Source organism: Pelobates fuscus, chromosome 5 (genome assembly GCF_036172605.1).
Source record: "Pelobates fuscus isolate aPelFus1 chromosome 5, aPelFus1.pri, whole genome shotgun sequence".
NCBI lineage: Eukaryota > Metazoa > Chordata > Amphibia > Anura > Pelobatidae > Pelobates > Pelobates fuscus.
The window spans coordinates 223,148,125-223,165,315 of record NC_086321.1 but is presented as its reverse complement, the minus strand read 5'-3'; the positions used below and the strand labels follow the sequence as shown (position 1 = coordinate 223,165,315).

The window sequence follows — 17,191 nt, the reverse complement described above, 5'->3', positions numbered from 1 at the left end:
AATTGCTTCACAGGCTGGAGCAATGTTAAAACAAGTGAGCTCTACCCGTGCTTAATGGGTTTAGGTTAACCACGTTAGGGTCAGCTTTTATATGAGCAGAAGAGAAAGTATCGTTGGCTATGGGCCATGTGATCTGTCCCTGCGACCTGTATCCGGTATTTATTGCAGGGGGAGATAGTGCACTAGAACAGGTTGCGAAAAATAAAGGTTAAATAAAACAAAGACAGAAAAACACAGGACTATGTGGCAACACCAGTAAACAATAGTGCATGCAAATTGACCTGACTCAACATTAACTGGCTACTGTCATGCTTTTACATAGCTGTAAGTCCTGGGTGGGGTAAGGCACTGTGACCTTGCTCAGGATAATTTGGCACTGGCAACCAATGTCTCGGTTTAGCCTTCAAGTCTCTGTGAGTCTCTGTTTGTGTAGGTCAGCCGGTGCCCTGTCTGGACATTGGAGATGCTTTTCTAGGGTGGTCATCAGCCAATTTAGTAACCAAGTAGAAATAGGTTGTGCAACAAAAAACAATTTGTTTGTGGTACGCATACTGAGTTAAAAATAAAAATGAAACATAAAAATAAGAAGAAAAATAAAGAACAAGAAAAAACTTGTTGTGGTAATAGGCGGTCGTGCAGTTGTATTTTGCATGTAAAAATACTGTGGACATACATTCAGACCTGCTTTATGGTCTGGGGGGTGGCTGGGTTAGAAAGCATACAAATCCTTACATGTCTCTTCCTCCGGGTCTCCCTTCACTTCTGACAGTGAGACATGATAGGGGGTCCCCTGAGGGAGTGGGGGTAATGGTACCAGCTTAAGCAGTGCAAGTTAAAATGAGAACAATAACGGAGGTGAGTGCGATCAAATAGGTAAAAGAACTGGTAACTGGGATTAAAAGCAATGTGAGTCCCGTGACCCCAGCGTGGTAGTCTAGGGGGGCCTTCTCATTAGATGCCAGCAACATTTATATTAACTGTGGGTCACTCACGTTTACCCGACCAATTATTGGTAACTACAGTGGGGGGTCCAGTTTTAAGTCCAGTGAACTTGCAGCCGTGCACCGCTAGGTCGGCAATCTGGCCCCCGGTACAGTTCAAGTTGTAACAGCGACGTATGGGTCGGGTGTGCGTCCTTGTGGTACGAATGGGACAGTACTAGTCGGGTCCCAACTGTGCTGTGGGGATGTCGGGCTTTTCTGGTCCGTTTGCTTGAGGGAGTCCATAGGTAGGCCCAGTGAGTGTAGAAGCGGTGTTGCATCGCATATGTCCCGGATCTGATGGGAGACTGATCCCTGTTGGATGGTGAGGGTGTGAGACGGTCTCCAGCGGTATCTAAGGCCTTGTTGGCGGAGGAGTGAGGTCAGTGGTTGAAGGGAACGTCTCCAGGCCAGGGTGCTGCTAGAGAGGTCGGCATAAAAGCTCAGCGCCCCGTTTTCGAATTGCAGGGGCGTCCTGCCTTGCAGGGCATCTAGTACTGCGGTTTTGTCCATTCTGTTTCGGAATGCAATTATGGTATCCCGGGTGGCCCCAGTAGGTGCTTTTGGTGATTTGGCGACCCTAAAAAGGTAGTCGGGGTGTATCCGGTCTGCTTGCGCTGGCGGTAGGATCAGTGCGAGTAGGCGTTGAACGACCTTCGGTAGTTCACCTTCGGGGATCACCTCCGGGAGTCCCCTGACTTTCAGGTTGTCCCGCCGTCTGGCGTCTTCGTGCTCGGCCATGCGGTGTTCGTGCGAGCGTTGCTGGAGCTGCAGCTCTTGCACGGTGCGTTTGAGTTCCCCTATATCTCGGGTGTTGGATTCCATACTGCCCTCCATTTTGTTTAAACGGGTTGTCACCCCTTTGAGATCACCTCTCAGTGCAGTGATGTCCTTGTGTATATTGTCGTGGTGGTCCGCAAGTATTTGTTTGAGGACCGTCACTGTCACTGGTGCGGAGTCTGTGTTGGCGGTGGTCGGTTGGGGCTGTCCTGCCCTGGGAGCTGGTAAGTAATCTTCTCCCGAGAGGTCGTCGGAGAAGTCAGAGCAGCCTCCGTGGAGCGCCGCCATGTTGTGCTCACTTGCTCCTCGGGCCTGTCTCCACATGTCTCCTACAGTGAGTCCCGGGACGGTTTTTTCCGGGTTTGGCTTTTTCGTTTTGCGTCCCATAGCATTAAGGGGGTGCTGGGGGGTCTCTGTCGCGATTTAGGGGTAGTTTGTAAAGGTATTTTTCCAGTTTTCTTCGTTTGTGCCTCGGAGCTCCAGAGTTTTGCGACCGCTTGGTTTGGCTGTCAAGCTCCGCCCCCCGAAACTGTGACATTTTGGCATTGATTTTGAAAATATGACTGATCATGCAAAAAGAAAATATTTTACTGAAGGATAGTGATCATATGAAGCCATTTATTATCATGTAGTTGTTTGGCTCCTTTTTAAATGAGATGACAAAAATCGCCCAAATGGCCTTGTTACAGGCACACAAGGTGACATTTACAGGTTAAATTGGCAATTACAGGTTCATTTCCCACACCTGTGGCTTTTTAAATTGCAATTTAAATATCAAATGAGTTTGTTAGCTCTCACGTAGATGAACTATCAGACAGTCCCCCTGCTGGTAGGAAGAATAAAAAAAAAGTATTAAACATGTGTAAAATTAAATTAAAAGTATTTATATATATATATATATATATATATATATATATATATATATATATATGTATATATAATATATATACATATTATATATATGTAACGTCATACGTAATGTATTTAATTTAATATTAGTATATATATTAGTATTAAAATACACTTAGAATGACGTTACATAAATATAATATGTATATATATTATATATATAATAGATCTACATATATATATTATATATATATACGTATAATTACAATAATAAATAAATAAAATAAATAAAATATTGAAACAAAATTTAAAATAAATTATATATTCATATGTAATTTCATTCTAACTGTATTTTGTTATTAATATATATATATTGGAAACAGAATACACTTACAATGACATTCTATATATATCTATCTATATATAAAATACAAATAACCGCAAATATATATATATATAGATAAATACATATAATTACATAAAAGATTACATTAGTATACACGTAGAATTTAAATACCTATAAATGCATATATATTAAAATTCTACGTGTATATTTAAGTAATTTTTTAACATAATTATGTCATTTGATTAATTAAAATTTGATTGACATGCCTGACAACACAGGGAGAAAGTGCAGAGAATTTAATTTGCAAGCACTATATTTGACCCTGTAACTCTCCAAGACACCATAAAACCTGTATATAGGGGGTACTGTTTTACTCGGGAGACTTCGCTGAACTCAAATATTAGTGTTTAAAACTGGTAAATTGTATTACAACGATGATATTTTAAGTAAAATTGAAGTTTTTTGCATTTTTTACAAACAAACTGCACTTTTATGGACTATATTATTGTTGTAATATGTTTTACTGTTTTAAAACACTAATATTTGTGTTTAGTGAAATCTCCCGAGAATAACAGTACCCCCCATGTACAGGTTTTATGGTGTTTTGGAAAGTTAGAGAGTCACATATAAGGCTTGCATTTCATTTTTTTGACATTGAAATTTGCCAGATTAGTTATGTTGCCTTTGAGAACGTATGGTAGCCCCGGAATAAGAATTACCCCCATGATGGCATACCAATTGCAAAAGTAGACAACCCAAGGTATTGCAAATGGGGTATGTCCAGTCATTTTTAGTAGCCACTTAGTCACAAACACTGGCCAAATATTAGTTTTTTGCTTTTTTCACACAAAAACAAATATGAACGCTAACTTTGGCCAGTGTTTGTGACTAAGTGGCTACTAAAAAAGACTAAACATACCCCACGTTCAATACCTTGGGTTGTCTACTTTTTCAAATGGTATGCCATTATGGGGGTAATTCTCATTCCTAGGCTACCACACCGTCTCAAAGGTAACATTACTAATCTGGCAAATTTCAATTTGAAAATGGAACGTTCTATATTTGACCCTGTAACTTTCCAAAACACCATAAAACCTGTTAATGGGGGGTACTGTTGTACTCGTGAGACATCGCTGATTACAAATATGTGCATTTTGTTGCAGTAAAACAGTATTATGACATTTACAGCTAAAATGTGAGGCGAAACTACAAATTAAAAAAAAAAAATTCTCACAGTTTTTTTAAATTTTATTCATAATAAATTGTTTCATATATAAATATTTTATATGAAATGAAAGCCCTGTTTCTCCTGAACAAGATGATATATAATAAGTGTGGGTGCATTTAATATGAAAGAGGTGAATTATGGTTGAACAGACATATAGCGCAAATTCCAGTTTTTGTTTACGTTTTGTTTTGATCAGAACGTGCACTATTGACTCCGTCATGAAGGGGTTAAGAAGCGGAAAATTGTCAGGTAGACCAAGAAAGATTTCAGCCGCAACTGCCAGAAGAATTGTTCGGAATGCAAAGAAAAACCTTCACGGGAAATACAGGAAAAATAAGCTGCATAATAGAGTTGTCAGAAAGAAACATTTACTGGGCCAACAAGAAAAGATAGAGGATGCAACTAGATTCAGATATGACTGAAATACAGTTCAGTGAAGAATGTTTGTTAAACCTTAACATTTAATAAATTGGCTAAAAAGTCCAATTGGTGGACTATGAAGAACAAGATAACCCAAAGGCAAAAAAAGTATAAAAATAGTACTATACAAAGACAAAAATGACACACACAAAGATACATATCGCTTGACTGGCACCTTAATGCATTCTCGTAAAGATACTGGATCTGCAAAACATAGGTAGAAGGTGTCAGAGCTCTATATCTATGGTAATATGGTGCAATGAATAATAAGCTCCTTAATACTAGTAATCAAAGATGGACAGTAATATAAATAGTATTGCAAGGTAAAAAATGCAGAACTGTGTGTAGATTAGCCCAATTAATTTCACAGTCTCGCACTCTACTTTTTCACAGCCTTGGTATATTGCTGTGTATAGAGAGTAGACTTTAAAATGATATTAGCATATTTGTCACAGCATCACTGTATTACAATGGTGCTATGTTACGGCAATAGTATACTAATCTGGCTGCCATTAAGATCTAGTGATGAGCCCACATTGAGTGGAGATATTGATATTGCTATGTCCCCCCATGCATAACCTATGTACTATTCGTAAACCATAAACTATCCTTCATATCAGTATTAATATGGGGTAAGTATAAAGATTAGCCACACTGTGGCTGTAAGGGGTTAACACAGGTATCACTAGATAATCTGCTACAGTACTCAATATACGGTTAAAAACTTCGCCCTGTACTAACTGTTATCCAAAGCCTCCCCCCAATTATACAGAAGAAAGGCAGTATACTCAATGAAAAGCGTATATTGCTCTAGTTGCTAAACAGTCCTGTGAATGCTGAGTGCTGGTAATATTGCCCTGGTGTTATCTGGCTGTTCCAAAATTCATTGAAGACTCATCCTGATTATGGGTAACCTTCACGAAAAGATCCCTAACCTGTCTGGTAACACTGTTAGGTAGATTGCTAGTGTGAGCGAAGCGCCCCTGATGCGCGTTTCGCCTGTTTAGCTCATTAGAGGGAGATTTACTGGGCCAATGCCACAAAAAATCCAGGTTACAATATGCCCAGCAACACCTTAACACGCCTCACAGCTTCTGCCACACTGTAATTTGAAATGACAAGACCAAAATAGAGCTTTATGGTCACAACCTGTCATGGAAACCGGGACCCCTGAGTGCCTGATGAGAAGTTGGGAGTATTCAGCATGGAAGCGGATTTATCAGGGCCTGGTGCAGGGTAACCACACGCCCCTTGGTGTTGAGCACTAGCGTTTGTGCGGCCACATACCAGGTCCCTTATACAGCTACTGTGGATCTCAGGAACTAGAAGATATGCAGGAACTGGATAGGGAGGCTCTGCAGCAAGAGAAAACAAGGCAAGACTAGGAGAGGCACCAAACATGAAAACAAGACAAAACTAGTAGAACCCAGAACCAGAGAAGGATAGAAAGCTAAACCCAGAACATGTACACATTACATAAGGGAAACATTAACTAAACAGGGGCAGGACAGGACTGTACATGGACTGGGAATACAAACTAAAACAAGACAAGATATAACTAAGTACTATATATGAAAATCATGGGGATTTAGTCACATTATATGATCATACATTGCATAAGCCTGCCAACAACGCCAATGTACCCCATATCTGGCAGGTCCTACTCTGCCTAATGCAAGCTAAACCAACCAAAGAAAACACACATAGTACTTACCTGCAAGAAATGGCAGAAGGCTTGAGCAGCTGCCTGCAGGGACACTGAAACAAAAGGAATGATAGAAAACAAACGGGTGGGGCAACATAAAACAAACATTTAAAGGAAACCTGGACACTGGGAATTCCAGGGACTGATTACAGGAATGAACCCAGAAAACCCCAGCATAAAGAAAACCAGACACAGAATAGAAAACAAAAAAAAACAAAAAAAACTCAACAAGAATTGTAAAAAGAGTACTGGATGGACACAACCATAAGCGCTTTGTTTGGAGAGGGCGTATAGTGAAGCATGGTGGTGGCTCACTGATGTTTTGGGGATTAGTGGGCTGTAAAGGCACTTGGAATCTTGTGAAAAATGATGGCAAGATGAATGCAACATGTTATCAGAAAATACTGGCAGACAATTTACATACTTCTGCACGAAGGCTGCGCATGGGGCGCTCTTGGACTCTCCAGCATGAAAATTATCCTAAGCACAAGGCAAAGTTGACACTCCAGTGGTTACAGAAGAAAAAGGTGAAGGTTCTGGAGTGGCCATCACAGTCTCCTGACCTTAAAATCTTCAAGCCATTCTGAGGAGATCTCAAACATGCAGTTCATACAAGACTACCAAAGACTTTGCATTACCTGAAGGCATTTTGCCGAGACGAATGGGCAGCTTTACCACCTGCAAGAATTGGGGGCCTCAGAGACCACTATTACAAAAGACTGCACGCTGTCTTTGATGCTATAAACAGTCATTGATGCAATACACAGTATTAAGAACTAAGGGTATGCAGACTTTTAAACAGGGGTCATTTCATTATTTATTTATTTTTTGCCATGTTTTGTTTTATGATTGTGCCATTCTGTTAAAACCTACAGTTGAATATGAATCCCATAAGAAATTTTGTTTGCCTGCTCACTCATGTTTTCTTTAAAAATGGTACATATATTACCAATTCTCCAAGCGTACGCAAACTTTTATTTTTTTTATTTAGAAACTGCAATGATGGTGTCTAGAGGTGCTTCCTCCTCCAGATCGAGTAAAAATCAGTATGGCAATCGAATGCTGCTGAATAAAGAATATTTTGCTTTGATAGAACAGCAGATAATACATTTTAAAGCAAACACACTCTGATGCAAGATAAATTAAACATTTTTACATGAAGGCTCTGTGAAGGTGTGACCAGGGAAGGTGTGGCTAGGGCTGCATAAGCAGAAACAAAAGTAATTTAACTGCTAAATTGAGCAGTTATACTACAGGATTATGATCTATACAACAAACTTAAGTTGTTTTGGTACTTAGAGTGTCTCTTTAATGTTGTCATGAATATTTTCTATATGGACACCAAGCCAGCATCATTCTAAGGAGCAATAAAAATTATAGATACATTAATGCTAGTATAATCTACAATCTTAATTTTATTAATGACAGGCGAGTAAAGACTCTCTTTGCTTAAGCTCCACAGCAGCACATTTAACATAGTAACAGAACCAATCAGAAACAAAAAACATTCCATAAGACTCTGTTCTCTAGGCTCCTCCTCCACTTTCTAGCTGCGACACAAACAGGATGAAGATAACAGAATAACCAAAGGAAACAAATGAAAGACCTGAGGATATGAATCCAAGCTTGGCAACTGGAGGAAACTTTAAACTGAAACGAGAGAACAGAGTCGAAAAACAAGGATTAATCAGATGCATTGAACTACTAAATGCATGGTACCTGGAATGAAAACCAGTAAACAATGTCCATATATAGCAACACTCTATAAGTCAATGGATAACCGTGTTAAACAATAATGCACTGAAAAATGTTGAAAGAAGAAAATCTTAAAATGGCAAGAGTAAACTTAGTACATCATGAAGACTTACCTGAAAGGCAAAAGGAAGCTGGGTCGGGTAAAAATTCTGGGTGGGAAAATACTCTCCTCCTGTCATTAATAAAATTAACATTATAGATACACTAAAGCTAGTATAATATACAATTTTTCCTTTCAGATTAGAGGCAGTGCTTACACCATAGGGGATATCCAATCTGGAGGGAAAAACAGGCAGGCAAATCTCCAAACATTTTAACCCCTCCCCTAATTACCTCCTTTCCAATAAGTAGCAGCTCCTCCTGAACATCCCCAGTTCTTTGCCTGCCTTCGGCAGGGGAGGTTATGCAGGAAGGTTCTCCAGGAAGCAGGTGAGAAGGGCTGAGGCTCGGGAGGCTCTGCTTCCTTGATGTTCGGGTAAGTAGAGTTTAACACGCCGGACGGCGTGGTCCCTCAGAATTTATTCCGTCTCTTGCCGTGCCAGGTGCCGGTCTGACGAAGGACGCAGGCGTGCGTCGGCTGGGAGGTCCTGTCGGTGGAACGCACACACAGGTTGCGTTGCGTTCCACCAGGGAGTCGCAGAGCGCTATGCACATGCGCAATGCGAACCTGGATTCAGGCGCCAAATTTGAACTGGGCGTTTTTGTTTGGTTACAGGACTTAAAAGGAGCGTCCCCAGCAGCAACCTCTGTTTGCCAGGTGCTCTCAGAACGGTTTGCAATGTGTGTTTCTCACCTGCCCTCCAACACACTCTCGGGCCATTTAAGGTAAGACTGATTAAGTTTTTATTTAAATGGTTCTAGCCTGAATCTTTAGGGAAAAATTTTATTTTCCCTTGTTTGTTTTCTGTTCCCAGTATATAATCCTGAAAATTTGGATAAAGTTGCTGAGAAGGGGAAATGTACATCTAGCCAAGCATTTAATGTGCTCTGTGTGTGGCCATCTTATGCCAGATGGTTGTAAAAAGAAAACTTTGCTCTGTGTGTTCAAAGAAGCTTCAGAGGAAGCACAAAGAACAGTAATGTCCACTTTATCAGCTGGTTGCAACAAAGTATGCAGCGAACAGTTGTGGATATGTGGTCAGCAGCATTACAGACAATCCAGGCTTCGGTTGCCCAGGATTCTCAGCTTGTAATACATGCTAACAAAAAGCCTAAGATCTTGGGAAGTTCCGATTCTAGTTTGGAACTAGTGGTTCTGAGTATGGCGATAATTCAGCAGTGCCTCATCAAATGAGGAATCTGCATTCCCAGTAGAATCCATTTGGGGAATTGATTAAAGATGTGCAGTTGCATTTGAACTTGAAGAAACAGGGTAAAAGTCCTATAGGTTTCTTTTTCACCCACAGATTGGGGTATTGATTTAAAAGAATGGAAAATTCCCAGGTCACATGCTGTTTATTGGCTAGACAGTTTTTATTTCTCTCTTTCCATAGAAGCGGTACAAGACTGTATGCTGGATACTGTCCCTGTAGTGGGCGTTCCTATTGCTCAAATAGGTAAGAAAACTACATTACCAATTGTTTCAAGCGGCCTCAAGGAGGTCATGGTTGAACGCAGGGACTCCTCCTTAAAGATGTTGTTCATCTCTTCGGCAGCTCAAGCTAAAGCTTTGATTACGGGGTCATCCGTTGCCGAGGCCCATATTTCTTTGGTTGGAAGAACTAGAAAAGGAAGACCCGTTAAAGCTATTATAAAATATCAGTATGGCATCTGATTTTTAGTGGATGCCTCTGCAGAAAGCCTGAAATTATCGGCCAAGAATATAGGTATTTCAACAGTCGCCAGAAGAGCACTTTGGCTTAGAAGTTGGTCAGCAGATGCGACACCTGATAATTCACTGTGTGAACTATCTTTTGAACCTGGAAGACTTTTCGGTTCAAAGCTGGATGAGTTGTTGAAACAGGTGAAGGAAGGAAGGAATGCTTTACCAGTGTCGTATGGGAAGCAGTTAGAAGCCGTAACGCAGAGACACTTCCCTCATTTAGAAGTTCCTCTCTTAGAAACTATTTCAAAGGTCAACAGAAAGAGCCTTTGATTATAGGAAGAAGTATCGACTCTGTTACTAAAAGAGTGGTGGAAGAAGTTCCTCTAAAGGAAGACATCAAGGCACCTATTCAAGACTTTTCTTGGTGCCAAAACCAGATGGTTCGTTCGGACCTATCCTAGACCTAAAGGCCGTAAAAAGCGGATTATCATAAAGAAATTCCTCATGGAAACAGTAAAGTCGGCTGCTCTGCTTATGCACCCATAAAATTGGTTTGCTTCCCTGGATTTGAAAGATGCCTATCTTCATGTACCCATAGCAGCATCCAGCAAAAGTTTTCTACGGATGCGGTGTGCTGCCAATTGGTAACCATACATTACCAATTCAGAGCACTACCTTTCGGCCTGGCATCAGCGCCCAGAGTATTCACATAGCTTCGAGTAGTAGTTCAAGCTTTCTAAGAAGTATGGGCATCGCTGTCATTCCATATTTGGACGTCTGGCTGTTTTTTGCAGAGTCCCAAGTTCAACTACAGTTAGACCTGGGGACAGCCATCAATTCGCTGGAAAAGCATGGCTGGCTAATAGATTTCAACATATCGGAACTAGTGCCAGTTCAAAGGATCCAGTTCTTGGGTCTATTTTTGGATTCTATCACGATGAAGTTATTCCTGCCAGAGGGGAAGATACTAAAAGATCAAGCGGTTAATCCGGAATCTCTGAGAAAAAAGTATGTTTTCAATCAGAGATGCCAGGTGCTTGCTGGGTCTGTTTACAGCCTCAATCCCGGCAGTCGCTTGGGCAATAGCCAGAATGAGACCTCTACAAAGTTACATTCTGCAGGTCTGGTATCAACAGGAACTCGGCCTAGATAGGCTGATGAGGTTTAACGATCTAATTTTGAAAAGTCTGCAGTGGTGGACATTTTCTCGATTCCTCCACTGGGGTCTGTCTTTCCGGATGAAGTCCTTTACTATCATATCAACAGACGCCTCTGCGCTGGGCTGGGGGGCCCATCTGGAAGACGTATAGAAGCAGGGGTCCTGGCAAGAGAAGGATATGAGAAGTTCCTCGAACTTCAGGGAATTAAAGGCCGTATGGATGGCACTCTTGGCGTTTCAGTTTCTCATCAAAGTTCAACATATTCGAATTCGTTCAGACAATCGAACGACAGTGGCGTATTTGAACATACAGGGAGGTACGAGATCAACAAGATTAGAAAGCCTTTGTTCAATAATCATGCTGTGGGCAGAAGTGCACCTGATGTCAATCTCTGCAGTTCACATTTTAGGAAAGTTCAATGTGGTGGCAGATGCCCTGAGCAGGCATCATTTGAAACAAGCAGTTTTGGTCCCTGTCATGCAGAACTTTCAAGTTCAGCACAGTCCGCTTCGGTGTTCCGGAGATAGACCTGATGGCACCCAGAGTGAACAGGAAGACAAGACGTTTTGCATCCCTAACTCCAGCAGACAGGCCGGATTTCATAGATGCCCTGTCATTACCATGGAAGTTCAACCTGGCATATAGCTTCCCGCCAGTAGTGATTATTCCCAGAATACTTCAAAAAAGTAAGGCTGGGAAATGTAAGTATTATCCTAATCCGTCCAGGGTGGCCAAGAAGTAGTTGGTTCTCGGTTCTCCTGAACTTTCCGGGGGCCACCTTTTGGAAGCTTCCTCTTTTCAGGAGTAATTCTAGAGGACGCCATGGTGCCTCTTCCGGCCCTTCGGAGATTCCGATTGACGGCCTGGTTTCTGGACTCCAGATTTAGAGTGTAAAGGTCTGGATCCTGAAGTTATAAAAAATTTTTTTTGTTGGCATCTACTTCAAGGTTCTACGTTAGGATTTGGAAGTTTCAGCGATGTTGTAGGTTTGAAGTCAAACCTGTTTCCGCGTCCATCCAGAGGATTCTATGCTTCCTTCAGATGAGATTGGCAAAGGTCTTAAACCTGCTTCATTTAGTTTACATGTTTCTGCTATCGGTTTCTTCTCCCTCAGATGTTTCACCTCGAATTTTCTGATTTCAAGGTTCTTCAGAGCTCTGACACGTTTGGTGCCCTTTGTTGGGGAAACCTTTCCTCCCTGGGATCTGAATTTGGTCCTTTCCGCGCTTTGAGTACCGCCTGTTGAACCATTGGAAGAAGTTCCCTGAAGATGTTTTCTTTGGATACCGTTTTCCTTTGATGGCTATTCGTCAGCTAAAAGAGTATGTGAGCTCCGAGCGCTTCGGGAGTATTTTCCCTTTTTGGTTTTCATCAGGACAAGGAGGTTCTGAAGCTCGATCCTTCAGGTATCACTAAAGTTTTTTCTGTTGCCAATGTCAACCGAGAAGTGGTTTTGCCGACCTTGTGTCGGAATCCGTCTAATGCCTTGGTATGTAATTTTCTCTGCTTAGACGTAACGATAGGTCTTTGGCAATATCTAAAGCTACGGAATCCTTCCGTTAGGATATCGGTATGTTTGTCTTGTTCATAGGCACACAGAAAGGTATGTTGGTTTCGCAGAGTTCTCTGGCTAGATGACTGAAGGATTGTATTCTGTTATCTTATTCTAAGAGTGACTCGGAATTTGCAGGCCCTATAAAGGAACATTCTACTAGAGCTGTTTCGCCGTCAGGGGCTCTGCGTGCAGCTACGTCTCTGTCTCGAATTTGTTCAGCTGCTAATCGGTCCTCTCTCCATACGTTCTCAGGACACTACAAGTGGGACATACTGGCCTCGGAGTATGCAGCTTTTGGGCGCAGGGTGCTTCAAGCAGTAGTGAACTGAAACCCGCCCTCAGGATCTGCTTTATTATATCCCTATGGTGTAAGCACTGCCTCTAATCTGAAAGGAAAAACATAAATTTTACTTACCGAAAATTTCTTTTTCCTGAAGATTAGAGGCAGTGCTACAATTCCCGCCCCTTTTTCTAATAAACTAAGTAATTTTGCAGCTATTTGGCTTATGTATTGTCTGGGGATGTTCAGGAGGAGCTGCTACTTATTGGAAAGGAGGTAATTAGGGGAGGGGTTAAAATGTTTGGAGATTTGCCTGCCTGTTTTTCCCTCCAGATTGGATATCCCCTATGGTGTAAGCACTGCATCTAATCTTCAGGAAAAAGAAATTTTCGGTAAGTAAAATTTATGTTTTTTCTTTATTTTTTCTGTGCAAAGATTATCAATCAAGCAGACATGTACTATCACAACAACATGTACAGGCTTTTAAGAACTAGTTAGATTACATAGTGTCACGACAATTGATGGAACTGCACAATTTTTGGTATACATCTCTGCAAAGTAATTCTGCCACATAACAAGAGTGAGTAAAGAGTGTACTACCATTTTGTGTGGGACAGGCTAGTGAATGCAAGACATTAGATTCCTTTATGTGGTCAGGTTAGATGGTTGCAGGTAAGTAGGTGTAGCATATCATCAGGACTTAGGCTCAATGTTAGCGGGGATTTATTCAAATAGTTGCCGTGTCCCTGTTTAGGAGGGTGCTTATCCCATTGCTGTGAAGTGTGCATGTGTAAATTTGACCCATATACCCTGGGGTTATGTCATATGGGTGTTGCATGGTATGTGTGGGGTGTTATTATCTGTATGGGGGTGTTATTATCTGAACCAGATAGGAATGTCGTAATGCTTGCTCTGGTAGATGCTCGGTAGGAGGTCATGCTTTATATGGTTGTCAAGCTGGGCTCGGTGGAGCACGGGTGTTGCCCCTGACCAAGGGGGTGGCGGGGGGGGGGGGGTGTGAGGGATTCACAGTAATCTTGAAGGATGTTTAAGGATACAGCGGACGCAAGGTTTTGAGAACAATCATTAAACATTAAAACATTATGAGAAAAACAGGCATTATGTTAAAAACAGTTAACGGTCAATCAGTGCGGAGAGATAGTAAGTAGTGCAAGGCACTAACAAGTAGACTTAAACATTTAGGGTCCCATGCATGGGTTCTCTGCGTGTCTCTCAGGTTCCCCGACGGGTATCAGAGGTGCTTCGTGGGACGAAAGGAACAACTGTGGCCGGGTCCCAAGATTGTGGATTATGTGGTTGGGTGTCGTTGGCCGACAGTGGCGGGAGTCCTAAAGCGCTGAGAAAAGCTGGAGCTTCTGTAGCTGATGATAGTTTATATAAAGTTCCTTGGTGGGTCACCAGGAGGGCTTTCGAGAGGCTCCATCTGTAGGCCAAACCCGCGTCTCTAAGCCGGCTTGTCACTGCGGTGAGAGACTTGCGCCACTGGAGCATAGCTCTTGTGAGATCCTGAAAAAAGGAGAGATTGGAGTTCTCGAAGGGGTATGGTGGTTTACCCCTAACCGCTTTCATAAAATGTCCCTTGTCTTGTAGAGTGGCACATCGGACTATGATGACTCGTGGGACAGCCGTCGTGGTCCGCTGGGGTTTCGGAAGGCGGTATGCCCCATCCAGTGTGAATTTCCTGGCCACATTCGGAGGGAGTATCGCAGCTATCAGGCGTCTCACATATTGGGGTATCTCCTCTGCGGGGACCGTGTCTGGTATGCCGCGGATCTTAATATGATTCCTCCTGTACCTGTCCTCCATAGAGGTGAGTTGTGTGTTAAACGCTTTGTGGGAGGATTGGACTTGTGTAAGTTGTTCCCGGGTAGCTGTAAGGTCCCTGCGCAAATCCAAGATGTCCTCTTCAGTAACCCGGACTCGGTCTGTCACAGCCTGTACCTCTGTTTTTACCACTGCTATGTCTGCTTTCAGCATTTGTTTAATTTCATGAAGGAAGTTTTGAATGTCCAGCTTTGTGGCCAGGTCAGTCCCTTCTCGGGGAAGATCCAGAGAGGCCTGTATTGCCGGTTCTAGGGGCTGTGAGGTATGGGTGGACAGCTCACTCTGGCTGGGTGAGGCATCATGGCGGGTCTCCGTTGCCCTTTTAGCTTGGGGCGGCTGTTGTAGCATGGATTCGATATCCCTGGTGTCTGCTGCGGCCTCAGCCATCTGCTTCTGGGTGCGGCGTCCTATAGCTGGTTCGTTGCTTCTCTGCCCTGTCGGTCTGTGGAGCTCCGAGCTGGGAGGTCTCACTACGTGGGAGTCGCTGAGGAATGCGCTGAGCACGGCCCGAAGAGGTGCATAGTAGGCCGCAGACCTTCGTTTCGATCGGGTGACCTTTGGCGTGTGAAAAAATGGCATGGGGCTAATCAGGGTGACCTCAGGAGGCCGATGCCGGGTGTTGTGTCACTGAGAGGTAAGTCCGTTACCGTTTATTTTCGGGAAATTATAGGCGGTTGATCGGAGCTCTGAGAGATGGCGTCCGCTCTCCTTAGCAAGCAGGCTCCGCCCCCGTATAATATACAATTTTAACACCTAACAGGAGGCATCATATTTTGCTGATTTAACTCTCAGACAATAAGGCAAAGGATGCATGGGGCGTCGTCCGGAAATAAAGCCGACAAAAGGTCTGTTCCCGTGACCAATCCGCATGAGAATGTCTTGAAGGGAAGCACCTGAAATGAAGGCTCCTGAAGCTGCAGCTCCTTTGACCGAATGGGCTCCAGAGGAGGAATCAATACCTTCTGATCAAACGTGCTAGAGTTGTAGAAGAGACTGGGGTGTGAGGACGGACGTAAGAGATAAAAAGCTGTCCAGATCGGGAAAAGCGTAGAGGTGAAGTAACTTCCGAATATCTGGAAAGGGTAGATGCTACGCAAAGTTTCAGAAAATCCGTAAAAATTTATTTAAAAAGTGGATGAATTAGATTTCGTACATATGGAGATGGAAGCGCCCTCTGGGGAAAAGGTGAAACCGTTGCAGTCGAAAGCTCTAATGTCTGAGACCCAACGAAATGAAACAAGGCATAATAACAAGGTGAATTTCGCTGATAATTGTCAGATAGTTGTGCATTTTCAGGCCAATATTGAAGAAAACAGAGGACAACTTTCACGTCTCACAGGTGAGAATATTTTGGCGCCAGAGGCCGCGAAAGAGTCTGCAGACTAGGGGATCTTGTCCAATCGGGGTTCCCTGCAGGGGAACATGCGCCGCCGAAATTGCTGAACGTATTAAGTTAATGGATCGGAATGGATGTCCAAGTTCAAAAAGTTGAGAGAAAATTCAGGGACAGGGGCTGTGAGGGGATCGGAATTCCGTTCCATATTATTATTATTATTATGATATTTATAGAGCGCCGTCAAATTCCGCAGCGCTTTACAATGGGTGAACGAACAGACATGTAGTTGTAACCAGACAAGTTGGACACACAGGAACAGAGGGGTTGAGGGCCCTGCTCAATGACCATACACCAACTGCACATACTATTCCAGGCAGACAGATAGCACCTTCGAGTTCCAGAGGCTGAGGAATCCCAGGGAGGTCCTTAGTTGTCTGCGATTGGCCTCCGACATTCCATGTACCCCGGAAAGAGTTCAATCCACCAATTGAAGACGATTGTCCAGTACCAAGAGGTGTGGATGGTCCTAAAGATCTGAGAGGAGATCTGGGAATGTCGGAAGGAGGAGTTGATTTTGCCAGGATAGCTCCAGAAGGTCTGGAAACCAGGCATGGCTCTGCCAAAGGGGTGTCAGTAGTATCAGAAGAAGAAAGAAAAGGAAGAAGAGACAGTTAATAATTATATAATATTTAATTTAAAAAGTTTTTTTTCCCTACTTAAGTAATAAAAATATATATAAATACACTATTGATGGGCCGATTAGAGAGTTCTTATCTGCCGTCCAGATAGGCCGAATGGTTCTTATCTGTCGTCACATTCTATGTTTCTATAATGTAAAGGGAAATATTAGTATTAATGAGCACAGAAATATCAACACATGCACTGTAATCTAAAGGGAAATATAAAACATAAGTATATGCAAGAGGTAGGCAAAAGGAAAATAAAGGGAAAATGAAGAAAATTATAAAAAAAATCTTCATATTATTATATTAAGCAAATTAATATTCGGTCACTTTGAAAATTGCTACTATTGGGTCCTTAGGGATATTATTAGGAGATTGAATAGGCGTCACAAATAAAAAGGAAGATCTAAATGTATATGTAAATGTAATGTTATATATTCATTATTGCACTAAGTCACTAATATTTTAGATATTTTAGAAAATTGCTACAATTGGATCCTTAGG

The 17,191-nt window shown here is 42.3% G+C and overlaps 1 protein-coding gene across 2 annotated transcripts in view; it reads left to right on the top strand.

Annotated features, from left to right (window-relative positions):
* Positions 1–17,191, top strand: part of CFAP95 (cilia and flagella associated protein 95) — a 100,112-nt gene that overhangs the window by 32,304 nt on the left and 50,617 nt on the right. The gene's annotated exons all lie outside the window — the stretch shown is intronic.